Below are 13,365 nucleotides of genomic sequence, written 5' to 3' on the forward strand. Positions count from 1 at the left end.
TTTATTTGATAAAAAGCAAGCGTTTCATGATTTTGTTCGGAATAAGTGTCCATTTTTTTCTTCTTTTAATAAGGGTGGACCTATCCCATTTTCATCTATACCAATAAATCATGATTTTCCACCCTAATATGTTCTTTTCAAATCTATCTCTTCAATATATAAGGAGAGGATGAAGGGAGAAAGAAGGGGCATAAATTAATCAAAATGGCGAAACCCATGTTACTTCTGATCCTCTCTCTCAATTTGTTCCTCCTCTCACAAAATGGTGTACTAAGTTGTAACAAACAAGAACAAGATTCCTTACTGACATTCATCTCTTCCCACTCCCCTCCCCTCAACCTCAGCCTCAACTGGTCTCCCTCCACCAATTGCTGCCATTGGCATGGCGTAGCCTGCACATCCCACAACGGCGCCCCTCGTGTCACACATCTTTGGCTGCCGAAAAAAAATCTCTCTGGCACCTCCCTCACTCTACCAAACCTTCCTTTTCTAGCCCACATAAACCTCTCCCACAACCATCTCTCCGGCCTCCTCCCCGCTCTCCCTCCTCGCCTCCTCACTCTAGACTTGACCTTCAACTCCCTCTTCGGCCCACTCATCCGCACTTTCCCCCTCACCATCCACACTCTAGACCTCTCAAGCAATCACTTCAATGGCTCCTTTGATCCCTCATTTCTTCTCCCTCAACCATCCAGTTTGGCCATCTTCAACATCAGTAACAACACTTTCACTTCCTCCAATCCTTCATCTATTTGCCACATCTCCCCACTCATCAAAATCTTAGATTTCTCCATGAATCAATTCGTTGGCCATATATCTCCTTCCCTCGCCATATGCTCGAGCCTTCAAGTTTTCAGAACAGGCTCTAACTCCTTGTCGGGTCCACTGCCACACGACCTTTACACCCTGACAAGATTGCAAGAAATCTCACTGCCTAATAATCAACTTTCCGGTCAATCAACAAGGCCATTGTGAACCTTTCAAACCTCATTATCTTAGAGCTCCACACCAATCAACTAAGCGGTGAGATACCTCAAAATATAGGGCTGCTTTCCAAATTAGAGCACCTGCAACTCCACTCCAACAACCTCAACGGCACCTTCCCACCTTCTCTAACAAAATGCTCCAACCTCACCACTCTTCTCCTTCGCAACAACCTCCTCAACGGCAAAATCTCCAAGCTCAACCTCTCCAAACTCCAACATTTACAAACACTTGATCTCGGCAACAACACCTTCTCCGGTAACATCTCAAACACCCTCTGCTCATGCATGTCCCTGAGGGCAATCCGGCTTGCCTACAATCAGCTCAGTGGCGAAGTCCCTCCTTGTATGGCCTCTCTCAAATCTCTCACACAAATCTCCCTTACCGAAAACCACCTGTCCAACGTTGTCGGAGCCCTGAACACACTCAAACACTGCCAGAATCTGGCAGTCCTCTTCCTCAACAGATGCTTCCACGATGAGAGAATGCCCAACAACGACGACCTGATGCACTCGGACACCTTCAAGAATCTGCAGATTCTAACTCTAGGAGGATGCCAACTCAAAGGCCAAATCCCAACTTGGATTTCCAAACTGAAAAAACTAAAAGTTCTGAACCTCTCATTCAACAAACTCTCAGGCCCAATTCCGGCATGGGTAGGATCAATGCCAAGCTTGTACGTCCTCAACTTAACTCAAAACTCACTCACGGGAGAGATACCACGTGAGATAACGCGGCTTCCTGCGCTTATATCCGACAAAAGCAGCACAGACATGGGCCATCTCGCGTTGCCCTTTCTATACGACAATCTTCAGTACAACCGACTCTTCAACCTGCCATGCAGCCTGAAACTCGGGAACAATAGTCTTAGCGGCAGAATTCCAACAGAAATCGGGCAGCTGAAGCTCCTGCAAAGATTGGAACTACGCAACAACAAGTTGAGAGGAAGCATTCCTGGGAAGATGTCGAATCTGACAAATGTGGAGAAACTGGACATGTCGGGGAATGATCTGACGGGAGAGATTCCGAAATCGCTGACGAAGCTGCATTTCCTGTCAGCATTCAGCGTGGAGGACAATGATCTGGAAGGGGAGATTCCGAAGGGGGGACAGTTTGAGACGTTTGGAATTGGCGCGTTTGAAGGGAACCCTAAACTGTGCGGCGAGGTTATACACAGGAGCTGCAGCACGGTTGTGATAAACAGGCCTAAGCCCGAAGAAGAAAAGGATGACGGGAGTGAGAGTCCTTGGTATTATATCCGTATCCCTCTAGGATTGGGATACTTTGTTGGACTAGTTGCAGGAACTGCTATACTCTTCTTCAAGAGTTGGTAGTCGATTACTAATTACTCCCTTCGTCTACGAATAGGAGTCCCATTTTCTTCGGTATGAGTTTTAAGAAATACTCCATCTGTCTCGTTAGAAATGAAACGTTTTCTTTTTTTGGTTGTCCTGCTAAAAATGAAACGTTTCCTAAAATGAAAACAATATTATCTCTATTTTTTGCTCTCTTACTTTACTCTCTCTCTTCATTAACTCACAAAACTACACTGCATAACATCCCGTGCCAGAAACTAAATGTTTCATATTTATTGGGACGGAGGAAGTATAAAGAAAAGTGAGTGGAAAAAAGTTAGTGGTTATTGGATTCCACTTGTATTTATTTGTTTTAAATGAAATGTGGATGGAATGAGATAGTGGAGTGTGAGGCTTGTTACCATTTATATCTATAAATGAATCGGAACTCCTATTTGTGGATGGAAATATTAAAGTATATGATTAGGAAGTGATTAAATGAAAAATTAAGTGTTAGAAAAGAATATAAGGTTGGAAATGGAGAGACTAGAAGAAATTATGTTAAGAAGTGTAAAGCATGTATATCAGGTTTTCGGTGATTGTTTCTACGACGAACATGACCAAATTAATTAAAGTAATTAATGAGGGGTATTGTATCATTAATTAAGTATTATAAGTATAATTTGAGTAAGATTGAGAAAGAAATTATGATTTATACGATGTTCGTGTAGAAAATTCGATAGAAGGGCATTTTGGTCTTTTCACATGAAAATGGTCAAAATTCTTCAAGAAAAATTATAGGAACTTTTTTTTAGCTAAGTAGGTGATATTTTGGGCCTCCAACATGTCTTAAAATGATAGAAAAATCTAGATCAATTTAAATTATATAAATGAGTGCCACTTGTCTCTTTACTATTTAAACAAATAAAAGAATGTTAGTGACTTACAATAAATATCATCCCATGCTACTATTCATCTTTTTTTTCAAGGAAAAATGTGCTCCACCATAGAAGGAATCCCAGGCTCTTTCTTCCATCTTCACTCATTTTTATCAAATCGTAGAAGTAAATGAGAAATTTGGGGGTTATCAAGGTATCTCTCTCTGCCTACCTATATTTATAGCATTTAAATAGATGAAATGTAGAGAATGGAGGGCTGGTAGGTTCAAATAATTGAGAAGTTGTAGGGGAATAATTTTAATTCTTGAATAGTTCATGAATAAGTGGTTTTTGTGTAGGTTTAAGCATGTTTTGATAAAATATGTAGAATCTATTGAACTCTAGCATAAAGATTTCATGAGGACTGAAAATACTCATTTGATTTTATGGTTTTGATGATTAAATATCTAGCTAGACAAAATATATGGTTAGTGAGATGATTAAACATAAATGGAAGTAGAATTTGATATAAATGTTTGAATCAGATTTAATTCCCTGTTTTTTAATGATCTGTTTCGAATTGTTCAGCATGAGTAGAACAGTGAAAATTCTGGTTTAACAATTTTTAAAACAACTTTGATGATTCTAGTAACTCTCTGAATATTTTGGAGAATTTTGGATTTTAGGAACTATATCAATAAATTGTTATAACTATACAGCTATATTGTCATAGTTTTCGTAATGTGTACTGTTTTCGTACATCTTATCCGAATTATTGAGAGCACTTAAGATCAATGAAAACTTGATTGCATGATATCAAAATTAACTATAAGATGTCTAGTTGTTCTCCGAATTTTCTTATTATTTAAAGAGTACAAATACTATTTATAAAAATTGAGTAGAAAACGTTGTCATAAACTGTCCCATTTTTATATTCCGTTGGAAAATAAGAATATCTCTTAAACTATTAGGAATCTTGGAGTGAACCTTGTTGGATTGAAAATTCAACTTATGGGGGAATCTAATAATGTTAAGTTTAGCCTCCTAAGCATTTTGAAAAAATATGAAACGTTCAATGGGAAATTGGTCCAATGCCATGATTAATTTGAAAGGTTTAATAAGACAAAATGGATAAACTGTGAATATATATAAATGGTACCTGATCTTTTATTTTTGCACATAAATGGTATCTGGTCTGTATTTTATATCGTTTTTGGTACCTATAAATCACAATTTTGGTACATGACGTGATTTTCATCCCAAAATGTCCTATAAACAAATACATTTTCTCATTTGTGTCATAGAGGGTATTTTGGACATACATAAAACTAGTACCAAAAGTGATATTATAATATCTTCTCTCATTCTCCTCCCTCTTTGTACTATTATTATTAATCAATATTAATATTATTATGTGGATGTTAAAAATTAATAATTAATTTATTTTTTAATATCATTCAAATATATTTAGTTATTATTATATTTAATTATTATAATAATATTATTATTATAATGCTAAAAACTAGCAGTAATAATAATTATTATTATTATTGTTATTGTTGTTGTTTTATATTAAATTAATAACTAATTAATATAGTCTTAATAAAAATTTAAAATTGTGAATTGTATTTATAATGATATAAAGAGTTTAATATTTTTAATTAGGTGTTTCAACCCTAAAATGAGTATAAAATAATTTAATCAAAAATATTCAATTGGTTTAATTACTTTAAATAATTAATTAACTAGGTGTTTTATTCTTGATTTATATTATGAATGCAATTAGATGTATGTATAAAACACTAAAAAGAAAGACGAGACAAAAAAAGAGGAAACATAAACTAAAGAGAAAAAAGAAAGAAGAAAGGAAGATAAAATACTAAAAAGAAAGAAGAAAATGAAGAAAAAAGAGAGAAGAAAATGAAGAAAAAAGAAAGAAGATGAAACTAAAGAAGAAAAAAAGAAATAAGAAAGGAAGAAAAAAAAGCACATGTTTGGTACTCCCTCCGTCCCATAATAGATGACACACTTGGAAAATGACACGGGATTTTAGGAGATATTGTTTTGTGTGTTAGATGGAGAGAGAAAATAATATACTTATATTAATGTGAGAGGAAGCTTTTTTCATAAAAGGAAGTGTGACATCTTTTGTGGGACAAACTAAAAAGGAAAGTGTAACATCTATTATAGGACGAAGGAAGTACTATTTAATTGAAATTTCCAAAAATATCCTCCATAACAAAAAAATCACATGTTTGCTACCTAGGGTTATTTTTGTCATGGGGTACCAAAAACGATATAAAATAAAGATCAGGTACCATTTATGTGCAAAAGTGAAAGATCAGGTACCATTTATGTGGTTCACTTATATATATATATATATATATATATATATATATATATATATATAGGTGTGATCAAATACAAACTCTCTAAAATACAAACTATACAAACCATGTCACCGGAGTGTACAAATTCTGTCACCTGAGTGTACAAATTATGTCAACGGACTGTACAAATTATGTCACCGGGGGTCGATGTCAACAGAATGTACAAATTATGTCACCGGGGGGATGTACGGAGTGTACAAATTCTGTCGACGGGGGTGTCCAAATTCTGATTTTTCGATGTCAAAATGTTGACATTAGAAAAATCTCTTATATTAACCGTTGATTAATTGTATTAAGTGAGTATGATTAAAGTTTGTATAGTTTGTATTTTAGAGAGTTTGTATTTTACCACACCCCTATATATATATATATATATATTATAAATGATTACATAAAGAAAGTATATAATTAATATGAGTTGCTTGTTAGTAGTACATCAGATGAAGGATTATCAACGGTGGTCTCAAAGATAGAATAATGGTGGACGAGAAAAACGGTGTGAGCTGACCGAAACGTAAAGGTGGTAAAATGGCTTATGCTCATAAGTCTGTCAGGTAGCATGCTCAGCACTTAAATGGTCTAATTCTCTTATGTGCTTTAAATTATGACTTATTATCTTAGTAAATTATGAGTAATTATGCGATAAAAGACTTATGAAGTAAAATATGAGAATATGATGAACTGTTGAATGATTTGGTAATGAAATATGAAAAGGGAAGAATATGATTGTGACTGTAGATAAATGTGGAAATGAGCATTAAGGTGGATATGATAAATGATATATGATGATGAGATGTATATAAATATGATTACATGTGATGATGTCTGATCTATCCATCTATGATGAGGTCTGATCTGTCTGTATTGATGTGGTTTTGAGAGTGCTGAAATTTAATCTATAAATGTGATATGATGTGGTGTGAAAATAAGTTGTTGATGTTTTATGTTGGAAATAGTTGGAAATAAGTATTGAGATCAAAATGAGTATATTTGATTGTGTTTATGCCATGTGCTTGAGTGTATTCTTTGGGTACAATTGGCATGTCATAGGACAGCAGCGCTGCATTATTTGTGATTACTCGTCTTCTGGATGACTGAAGCGAGGATCATCTGTTATATGTCATCTGATCTGTCTGATATGCACCCTCATGGGTGGTCTGATTATATGTATACACCCTAAATGGGTAATCTGTGCGGAGTCCTCTTGAGGACAAAATCCGCTTCTGCATCTGATTCTGTTTCTGATCTGGTCAGCGTACTCTAGTCTGTCACTAAGCATTTATGGGACTATATATGTGTTTGGTTATGTGAAAATGTTGGTGATATGTATATGCGATGGTGTGTGAATGATAATTGGTGACATGCAAATTTTACTGTGTATTCTATCCTACTAGTTTATGAATTGATGTGTGATTGTGAATATGGTATATTCCATGAGATAAATGAAAGATAGACATGATTTTATGATTCTGTTGTTGGTTGTTTTGATATAAGGTATATGTAAATGGAAATTATGATGACGTAGGTGACGTTCACGAGTGCTTGTACGCGAATAAGAATGCGATACGTGATTTAGGATGATTGAGGATAAAATGTGCCATATAAAACCGAGAACCTAAAATATTATAATTTCTATACTATTTGCTTATAGAGAATTTTGGCTGAAGTGTTGAGTGTGCTACAGGTTAGACGGCATTGGAGAGTATCAGTTGATGTTTCTTCATGTTTGTCTCAGCGCGGCATCCTCGGTGGGTCATTGAGCTCTGTTAGTGATAAATCTTCTGAATTGTTAGTTGTGGCATATTAGCACTAAATTTATACTAAGTTACTTGATTTACATATACTACTCCTATTCGAAGTCCGAAAAACCTGATCCAAAATTTAAATTCAATATATTTGAATTTTGAGTAGTTTACTCACCCTTAACTATGCCTGATTTGTTTTTCTCTCTCTATTTCTATTTGGGTTAAGAGTTTCATATGAGGTGATATTAAGTTTTGGGTTTTTGAGAATTATTTTAGCCGTGGGCTTGGTGTCGTGACTTGTGAGATACTCCCGTCATTCCTTAATATTAGTCATATTTAATTTCGGCAAAGAAAATTAGGTTGAATAAGTAGTGGAATATTGTGCAAGGTGAAAACATGTTAAAAAAAAAAAAAAAAAGAGTAGTGGAATATGAGTTTGACTTATATATAGAATAGTTTCATATATATAATAGTTTCATTATAAAATATTAGTGAAATAAGTTTGTGGAATGTTGGTTACTTACCATTTATGGTAAAAAAATGAAATAGAACTCTTATTGCGGGACGAATCAAAATGACAAAATAAAACTCTTATTAAAAAATATTCAAATATAGTTGCAACCCCATTTTGTTCTTCCAAATTCATATTGGCTCCATTCGATATTAAGGAATTGGATCAGCGGAATTGGAATTAGAGTATTCAATTTCAAATTCAAGGTTTGATATATCAAAATATTTGGATTTAGAATTGAATTAGAATTCTAATTCTTTAAAATTTCATAATTTAAATTCCATATCAAATAATTATATTCAAAATATATAGGAGTATAACATTGGACAGTTTCATGGGACTAAGATTTCTACCACACAATGATATTGATTTCATTATACAGATACAAAAATCATGAAACCAAATTATCACAAGAATCATACTACTGGCTTACAATTTCTACCCTAAGTGTCCAATTTTTCTTTTTTCTACTCCATATTTTACGCCTGATATTGATATATGTCATTTGCAGTAATACACACAGTAGAATTCAAGAAAATTGAAGTCATTCAAATCCATGTCACAGTGATACATAGAAAACTTCAAAAAAAATAAAAAATAAAAAAACCATCCAAATCCATGTCTCCACATTTCCCTCTGCTCAAAGGAATCATGATTCAGGATTTTCCATCTCTCTCATATAAATGATACAAGTAGTGTTGCCCACGGTTCCAAAACCGGCGGTTCCGGTTCGGAACCGCCGGTTCCGGTTTGGTCGAAGTCGGGACCGGAACCGGACCGTGAGGCTATTTCACGGTTCCGGTTCGGAACCGCCGGTTTTTCGGCGGTTTACACGGTTCCGGTTTGAAAACCGGCGGTTTCGCGGTTCGATTTTTTTAAAAATTAGAAATTTGGACTTATACAATAAATTGGAACAAGACAATGGATAATTTAAATTGAAATAAGACGAATAAGGTGAAAATGATATCAATTTTATTGAATTTGAGTTGTAACGGACAACGATACATTACAATTTACAATACATATACAAGTATACAACATACAATAATGTAATATAAATTTGAAATTTGGATTTATACAATAAATTGGAACAAGACAATGGATAATTTAAATTGAAATAAGACGAATAAGATGAAAATGATATCAATTTTATTGAATTTGAGTTGTAACGGACAACGATACATTACAATTTACAATACATATACAAGTATACAACATTATATAATAGAAATGTAGAAATATGGAACAATATATATTTTATTGTTTAAGCAATTGAGAAAGAAAGACAACTTATAGAACTACGGGAACAAGTATAAGTGTATAACAATGCGTAATAAGAGTAGCACTTGAGTAATTAAATGGAAGCACAATAGCACAAATGATAAATTGGAGACAAAGAGAGAGAATTGAGAGATTGAAGAGAGAAACTCTTATTAACACACGAGTGGGGTGAATGTAAATGAGGATAGATTGGGGTATTTATAGATAAAAATGGGGGGAAATGGAAGAATTCGAATTTGAAATCTGAAAAAAAAATTGAATTTTCGGAAAAACCGGCGGTTTTTGGCGGAAAACCGCCGGAACCGCCGGTTAACCGCCGGATTTCACGGTCCAAAAACCGCCGAAACCGGCCGGTTTTCACGCTCGAAAAGCTGCCCTCCCCGATGCCTTGGTTTCCGGGCCCGAACCGACGGTTCATCCGGTTAACCGGCGGTTCCGAACCGTCCCGAACCGGCGGTTCGGTGACAGTTCCAGTTCGAAAAATCTTGAACCTGAACCGGACCGCGACCCGAATTGCGACGGTTCCGGCTCGAGGAAATCGCCACGGTTCCGGTTCACCGGTTAACCGCCGGAACCGGAACCGGTGGGCATCTCTAAAGGAGTGAATGAGGGGAAAATAATGGAGATTAATCAAATGGGCAAACCAATGCTACTCCTCACTCTCTCTCGCAGTTTGTTTCTACCCTCAATAAATGGAGTGTTATGTTGCAACAAGCTACAACAAATTCCTTATTATCATTCATCTCTTCCCAATCTCCCTCCGTCAATCTCAACTGGTTTCCCTCCACCACTTGCTGCCATTGGCAAGGCATAACTTGCACATCCCACATCTTTGGCTGCCGGAAAAAAATCTCTCTACCACCTCACTCGCTCTACCAAACCTTCCATTCCTAGCCCACATAAACCTCTCCCACAACCACCTGTCCGGCCTCCTCCCCTCTCTCACTCTCGACTTGAGCTTCAACTCCCTCTTCGGCCCACTCATCCGCACTTTCCCGATAACCATCCACCTCTCAAGCAACCCTTGAGCTTCAACTCCCTCTTCGGCCCACTCATCCGCACTTTCCCGATAACCATCCACCTCTCAAGCAACCGCTTCAATGGATCCTTTGATCCCTCATTTCTTCTCCCTCAGCCATCCAATTTGGTCTTCTTCAACATTAGCAACAACACTTTCACCTCCTCTAATCCCTCATATATTTGCAACATCTCCCAACTCATCAAAATCTTGAATTTCTCAATGAATAGTGTCATTGGCTCTATATCTCCTTCCCTAGTCCAATGCTCAAGCCTTCAAGTTTTCAGAGCAGGCTCCAACTCCCTCTCGGGTCCACTGCCACGTGACCTTTACACCCTGACAAGATTGCAAGAAATCTCTCTTCCTAACAACCAACTTTCCGGGCCAATCAACAAGGCCATTGTGAACCTTTCAAATCTCATTATCTTAGAGCTCCATGTCAATCAACTAAGCGGTGAGATACCTCAAAATTTAGGGCTGCTTTCTAAATTAGAGCACATGCAACTCAACTCCAACAACCTTAACGGCACCTTCCCACCCTCTCTAACAAAATGCACCAACCTCACCACTCTTCTCCTTCGCAACAACCTCCAACATTTGCAAGCCCTTGATCTCGGCAACAACACCTTCTCTGGTAACATCCCAAACACCCTCTGCTTATGCAAGTCCCTGAGGGCAATCCGGTTTGCCTACAACCAGCTCAGCGGTGAAGTCCCTCCTTGTATGGCCTCTCTCAAATCTCTCACACACCTCTCCCTCTCTGACAACTTCCTCTCCAATGCTGTGGGAGCCTTCTACACACTCAAACACTGCCAGAATTTGGCAGTCCTCTTCCTCTCCAGATGCTTCCACGGCGAGAGAATGCCCCGATGACGACGACCTGGACACCTTCAAGAATCTGCAGATTCTGACTTTAGGAGGATGCCAACTCAAAGGCAAAATCCCAACTTGGATTTCCAAACTGAAAAAACTTAAAATTCTGAACCTCTCATTCAACAAACTCTCAGGCCCAATTCCGGCGTGGGTAGGATCGATGCCAAGCTTGTACGTCCTCAACTTAACTCAAAACTCACTCACGGGAGAGATCCCACGTGAGATAACGCGGCTTCCTGCGCTTATATCCGACAAAAGCAGCACAGACATGGGCCATCTCGTGTTGCCCTTTCTATACGACAATCTTCAGTACAACCGACTCTCCAACCTGCCATGCAGCCTGAAACTCGGGAACAATAGCCTCAGCGGCAGAATTCCGACAGAAATCGGGCAGCTGAAGCTCCTGCAAAGATTGGAACTGCGCAACAACAAGTTGAGAGGATGCATTCCTGAGCAGCTATCGAATCTGACAAATATGGAGAAATTGGACATGTCGGGGAATGATCTGACGGGAGAGATTCTGGAATCGCTGACAAAGCTGCATTTTCTGTCAGCATTTAGTGTTGCGGACAATGATCTGGAAGGGGAGATTCTGAAGGGGGGTCAGTTTGAGACGTTTGGAATTGGCGCGTTTGAAGGGAACCCTAAACTGTGTGGCGAGGTGATACACAAGAGCTGCGGCGGGGGTGTGATAAACAGGCCTAGACCCGAGGAAGAAAGGGATGGCGGGAGTAGAAGTTTTTGGTATGATATCCAATTCCCTCTTGGATTAGGATACTTTGTTGGACTAGTTGCATTCACTGTTGTTGCCTTGTTCAAGAATTGATAGTCGATTAGTAAATCATAGTATGTTTTTAATAATTAGTTAGTTTAGCATTAATCAAAACCATATACTCCATAATGCATATTATTGTAAGTTATAGTTAAGCCTTTCCAAAATATAGTCTTTGATAAATATTTCCGTTTGAATGAATATGAAAAACTTAGACGAATAAAAGAATATCTATAAAACTAATTTGATAAATTTGACAAGTATTTATTGCATGTATTCATTGAGAATTGTGATTATCGTGTACTTGTGTAACATGGAAGAGAATAAGAAAATTGGATCAAAAGAATTATTAGTCAAACTCTTTATATGTGCCACCATTATATATAATGACATTTATTCTCCATTAACTTGGGAGATATTTCCTAGCTTCTAGAAGTGCTGAGAAATGTGGTGAGTCAACAATAGATACTCACTCATTCGTTAAAACTTTGTCACATATTTTGATTTTTATTCGTCCCATAAAATTTAGGTCCTTCTTTTAGCGAGTCACTGCATAACTTGATTCATCCCACAGTATTTGTCAACAATAGATACTCACTCATTCGTCTCAGACACAAGTGTGAGGCCTTGGGAGGTGGGCTTCTGGCAGACAGTGGGTTAGGCTCTCCCCTTAGCGGGTCACTGTGGGGGGCCCTTAGGGTTGGGATTTCAACCTATTTTGTATGAATGAATAAAGTTAAAAGATACTCCCTCTTTTTCTTCATAGTTGAGGCAAAACTTTTCGGCACGGAGTTTAATAAATTGGTATTGAATGTGTTAAATAAATAGATAAAAAAGTAAGAAGAGAAAAAAGTAGAGAGAATAAAAAAGAAAGGGAATAAAGTAGAGAGAATAAAATAAAAGAGAGTAAAGTAAGAAAGATAAAAAAGTTACTATAAAGGGAAATAACTCAACTATGAGGGAACTTCCCAAAATAGAAAAATGACTAAACTATGGAGAAACGGATGGAGTATATTTATAGGTGTCACACTAATAATTCATAAAGTCGAATTTTTATAAATGTGTGTGTGAAGGTAATGTGATTTTATAAATGTTAACAAAAATAATGATAATTATAATATTTTATAATTAACCAAATAATTCATAAAGTCGAATTTTTATTATTTTAACTTGAGAATTGGTAAAACTGGTGAGTGTGTTATAGATTGGCTGGATGGAAGATTATGTTGATCGTTTATTCGTTCAATGTATTCTTGTCAGGTCAATGATCGTCGCTTTAGTGTCATTTGCTTAGTTTTATAGTTGTGGAATGCTAGGATTAAAAACTAAATTTATAGTTATAGCATGCTAGGAATAGATAAAATATTCAGTGCTCTCCATCATGATAGCTAAAAGGGCGGTTACTACATAAACTAGTAAGTTGGTTGTTTATCTGATTACCACCCTCCATCCTAATAGTTTTGACTGATTCTGAGTATAAGTATCACACTTGTTATGATTAGTGGCCAACTCAAGCAAAGCGAAGTTAATAAGGCTAAATAATTAAGGATCAAGCAAGTGGGTCGGTACGATATACATTACCGAAACCATCATACCGTATTGAAAATTTAGTATTAAA

General features: G+C 36.7%; 2 pseudogenes; both read left to right on the top strand.

The window, feature by feature from the left end:
- Positions 1 to 214: 214 nt before the first annotated feature.
- On the top strand, positions 215 to 2,347 carry LOC121764830 (annotated as a pseudogene).
- Positions 2,348 to 9,776: 7,429 nt separating this feature from the next.
- LOC121764307 lies at positions 9,777 to 11,801 on the top strand (annotated as a pseudogene).
- Positions 11,802 to 13,365: the final 1,564 nt, after the last annotated feature.

This window comes from Salvia splendens, chromosome 14 (genome assembly GCF_004379255.2).
Source record: "Salvia splendens isolate huo1 chromosome 14, SspV2, whole genome shotgun sequence".
NCBI lineage: Eukaryota > Viridiplantae > Streptophyta > Magnoliopsida > Lamiales > Lamiaceae > Salvia > Salvia splendens.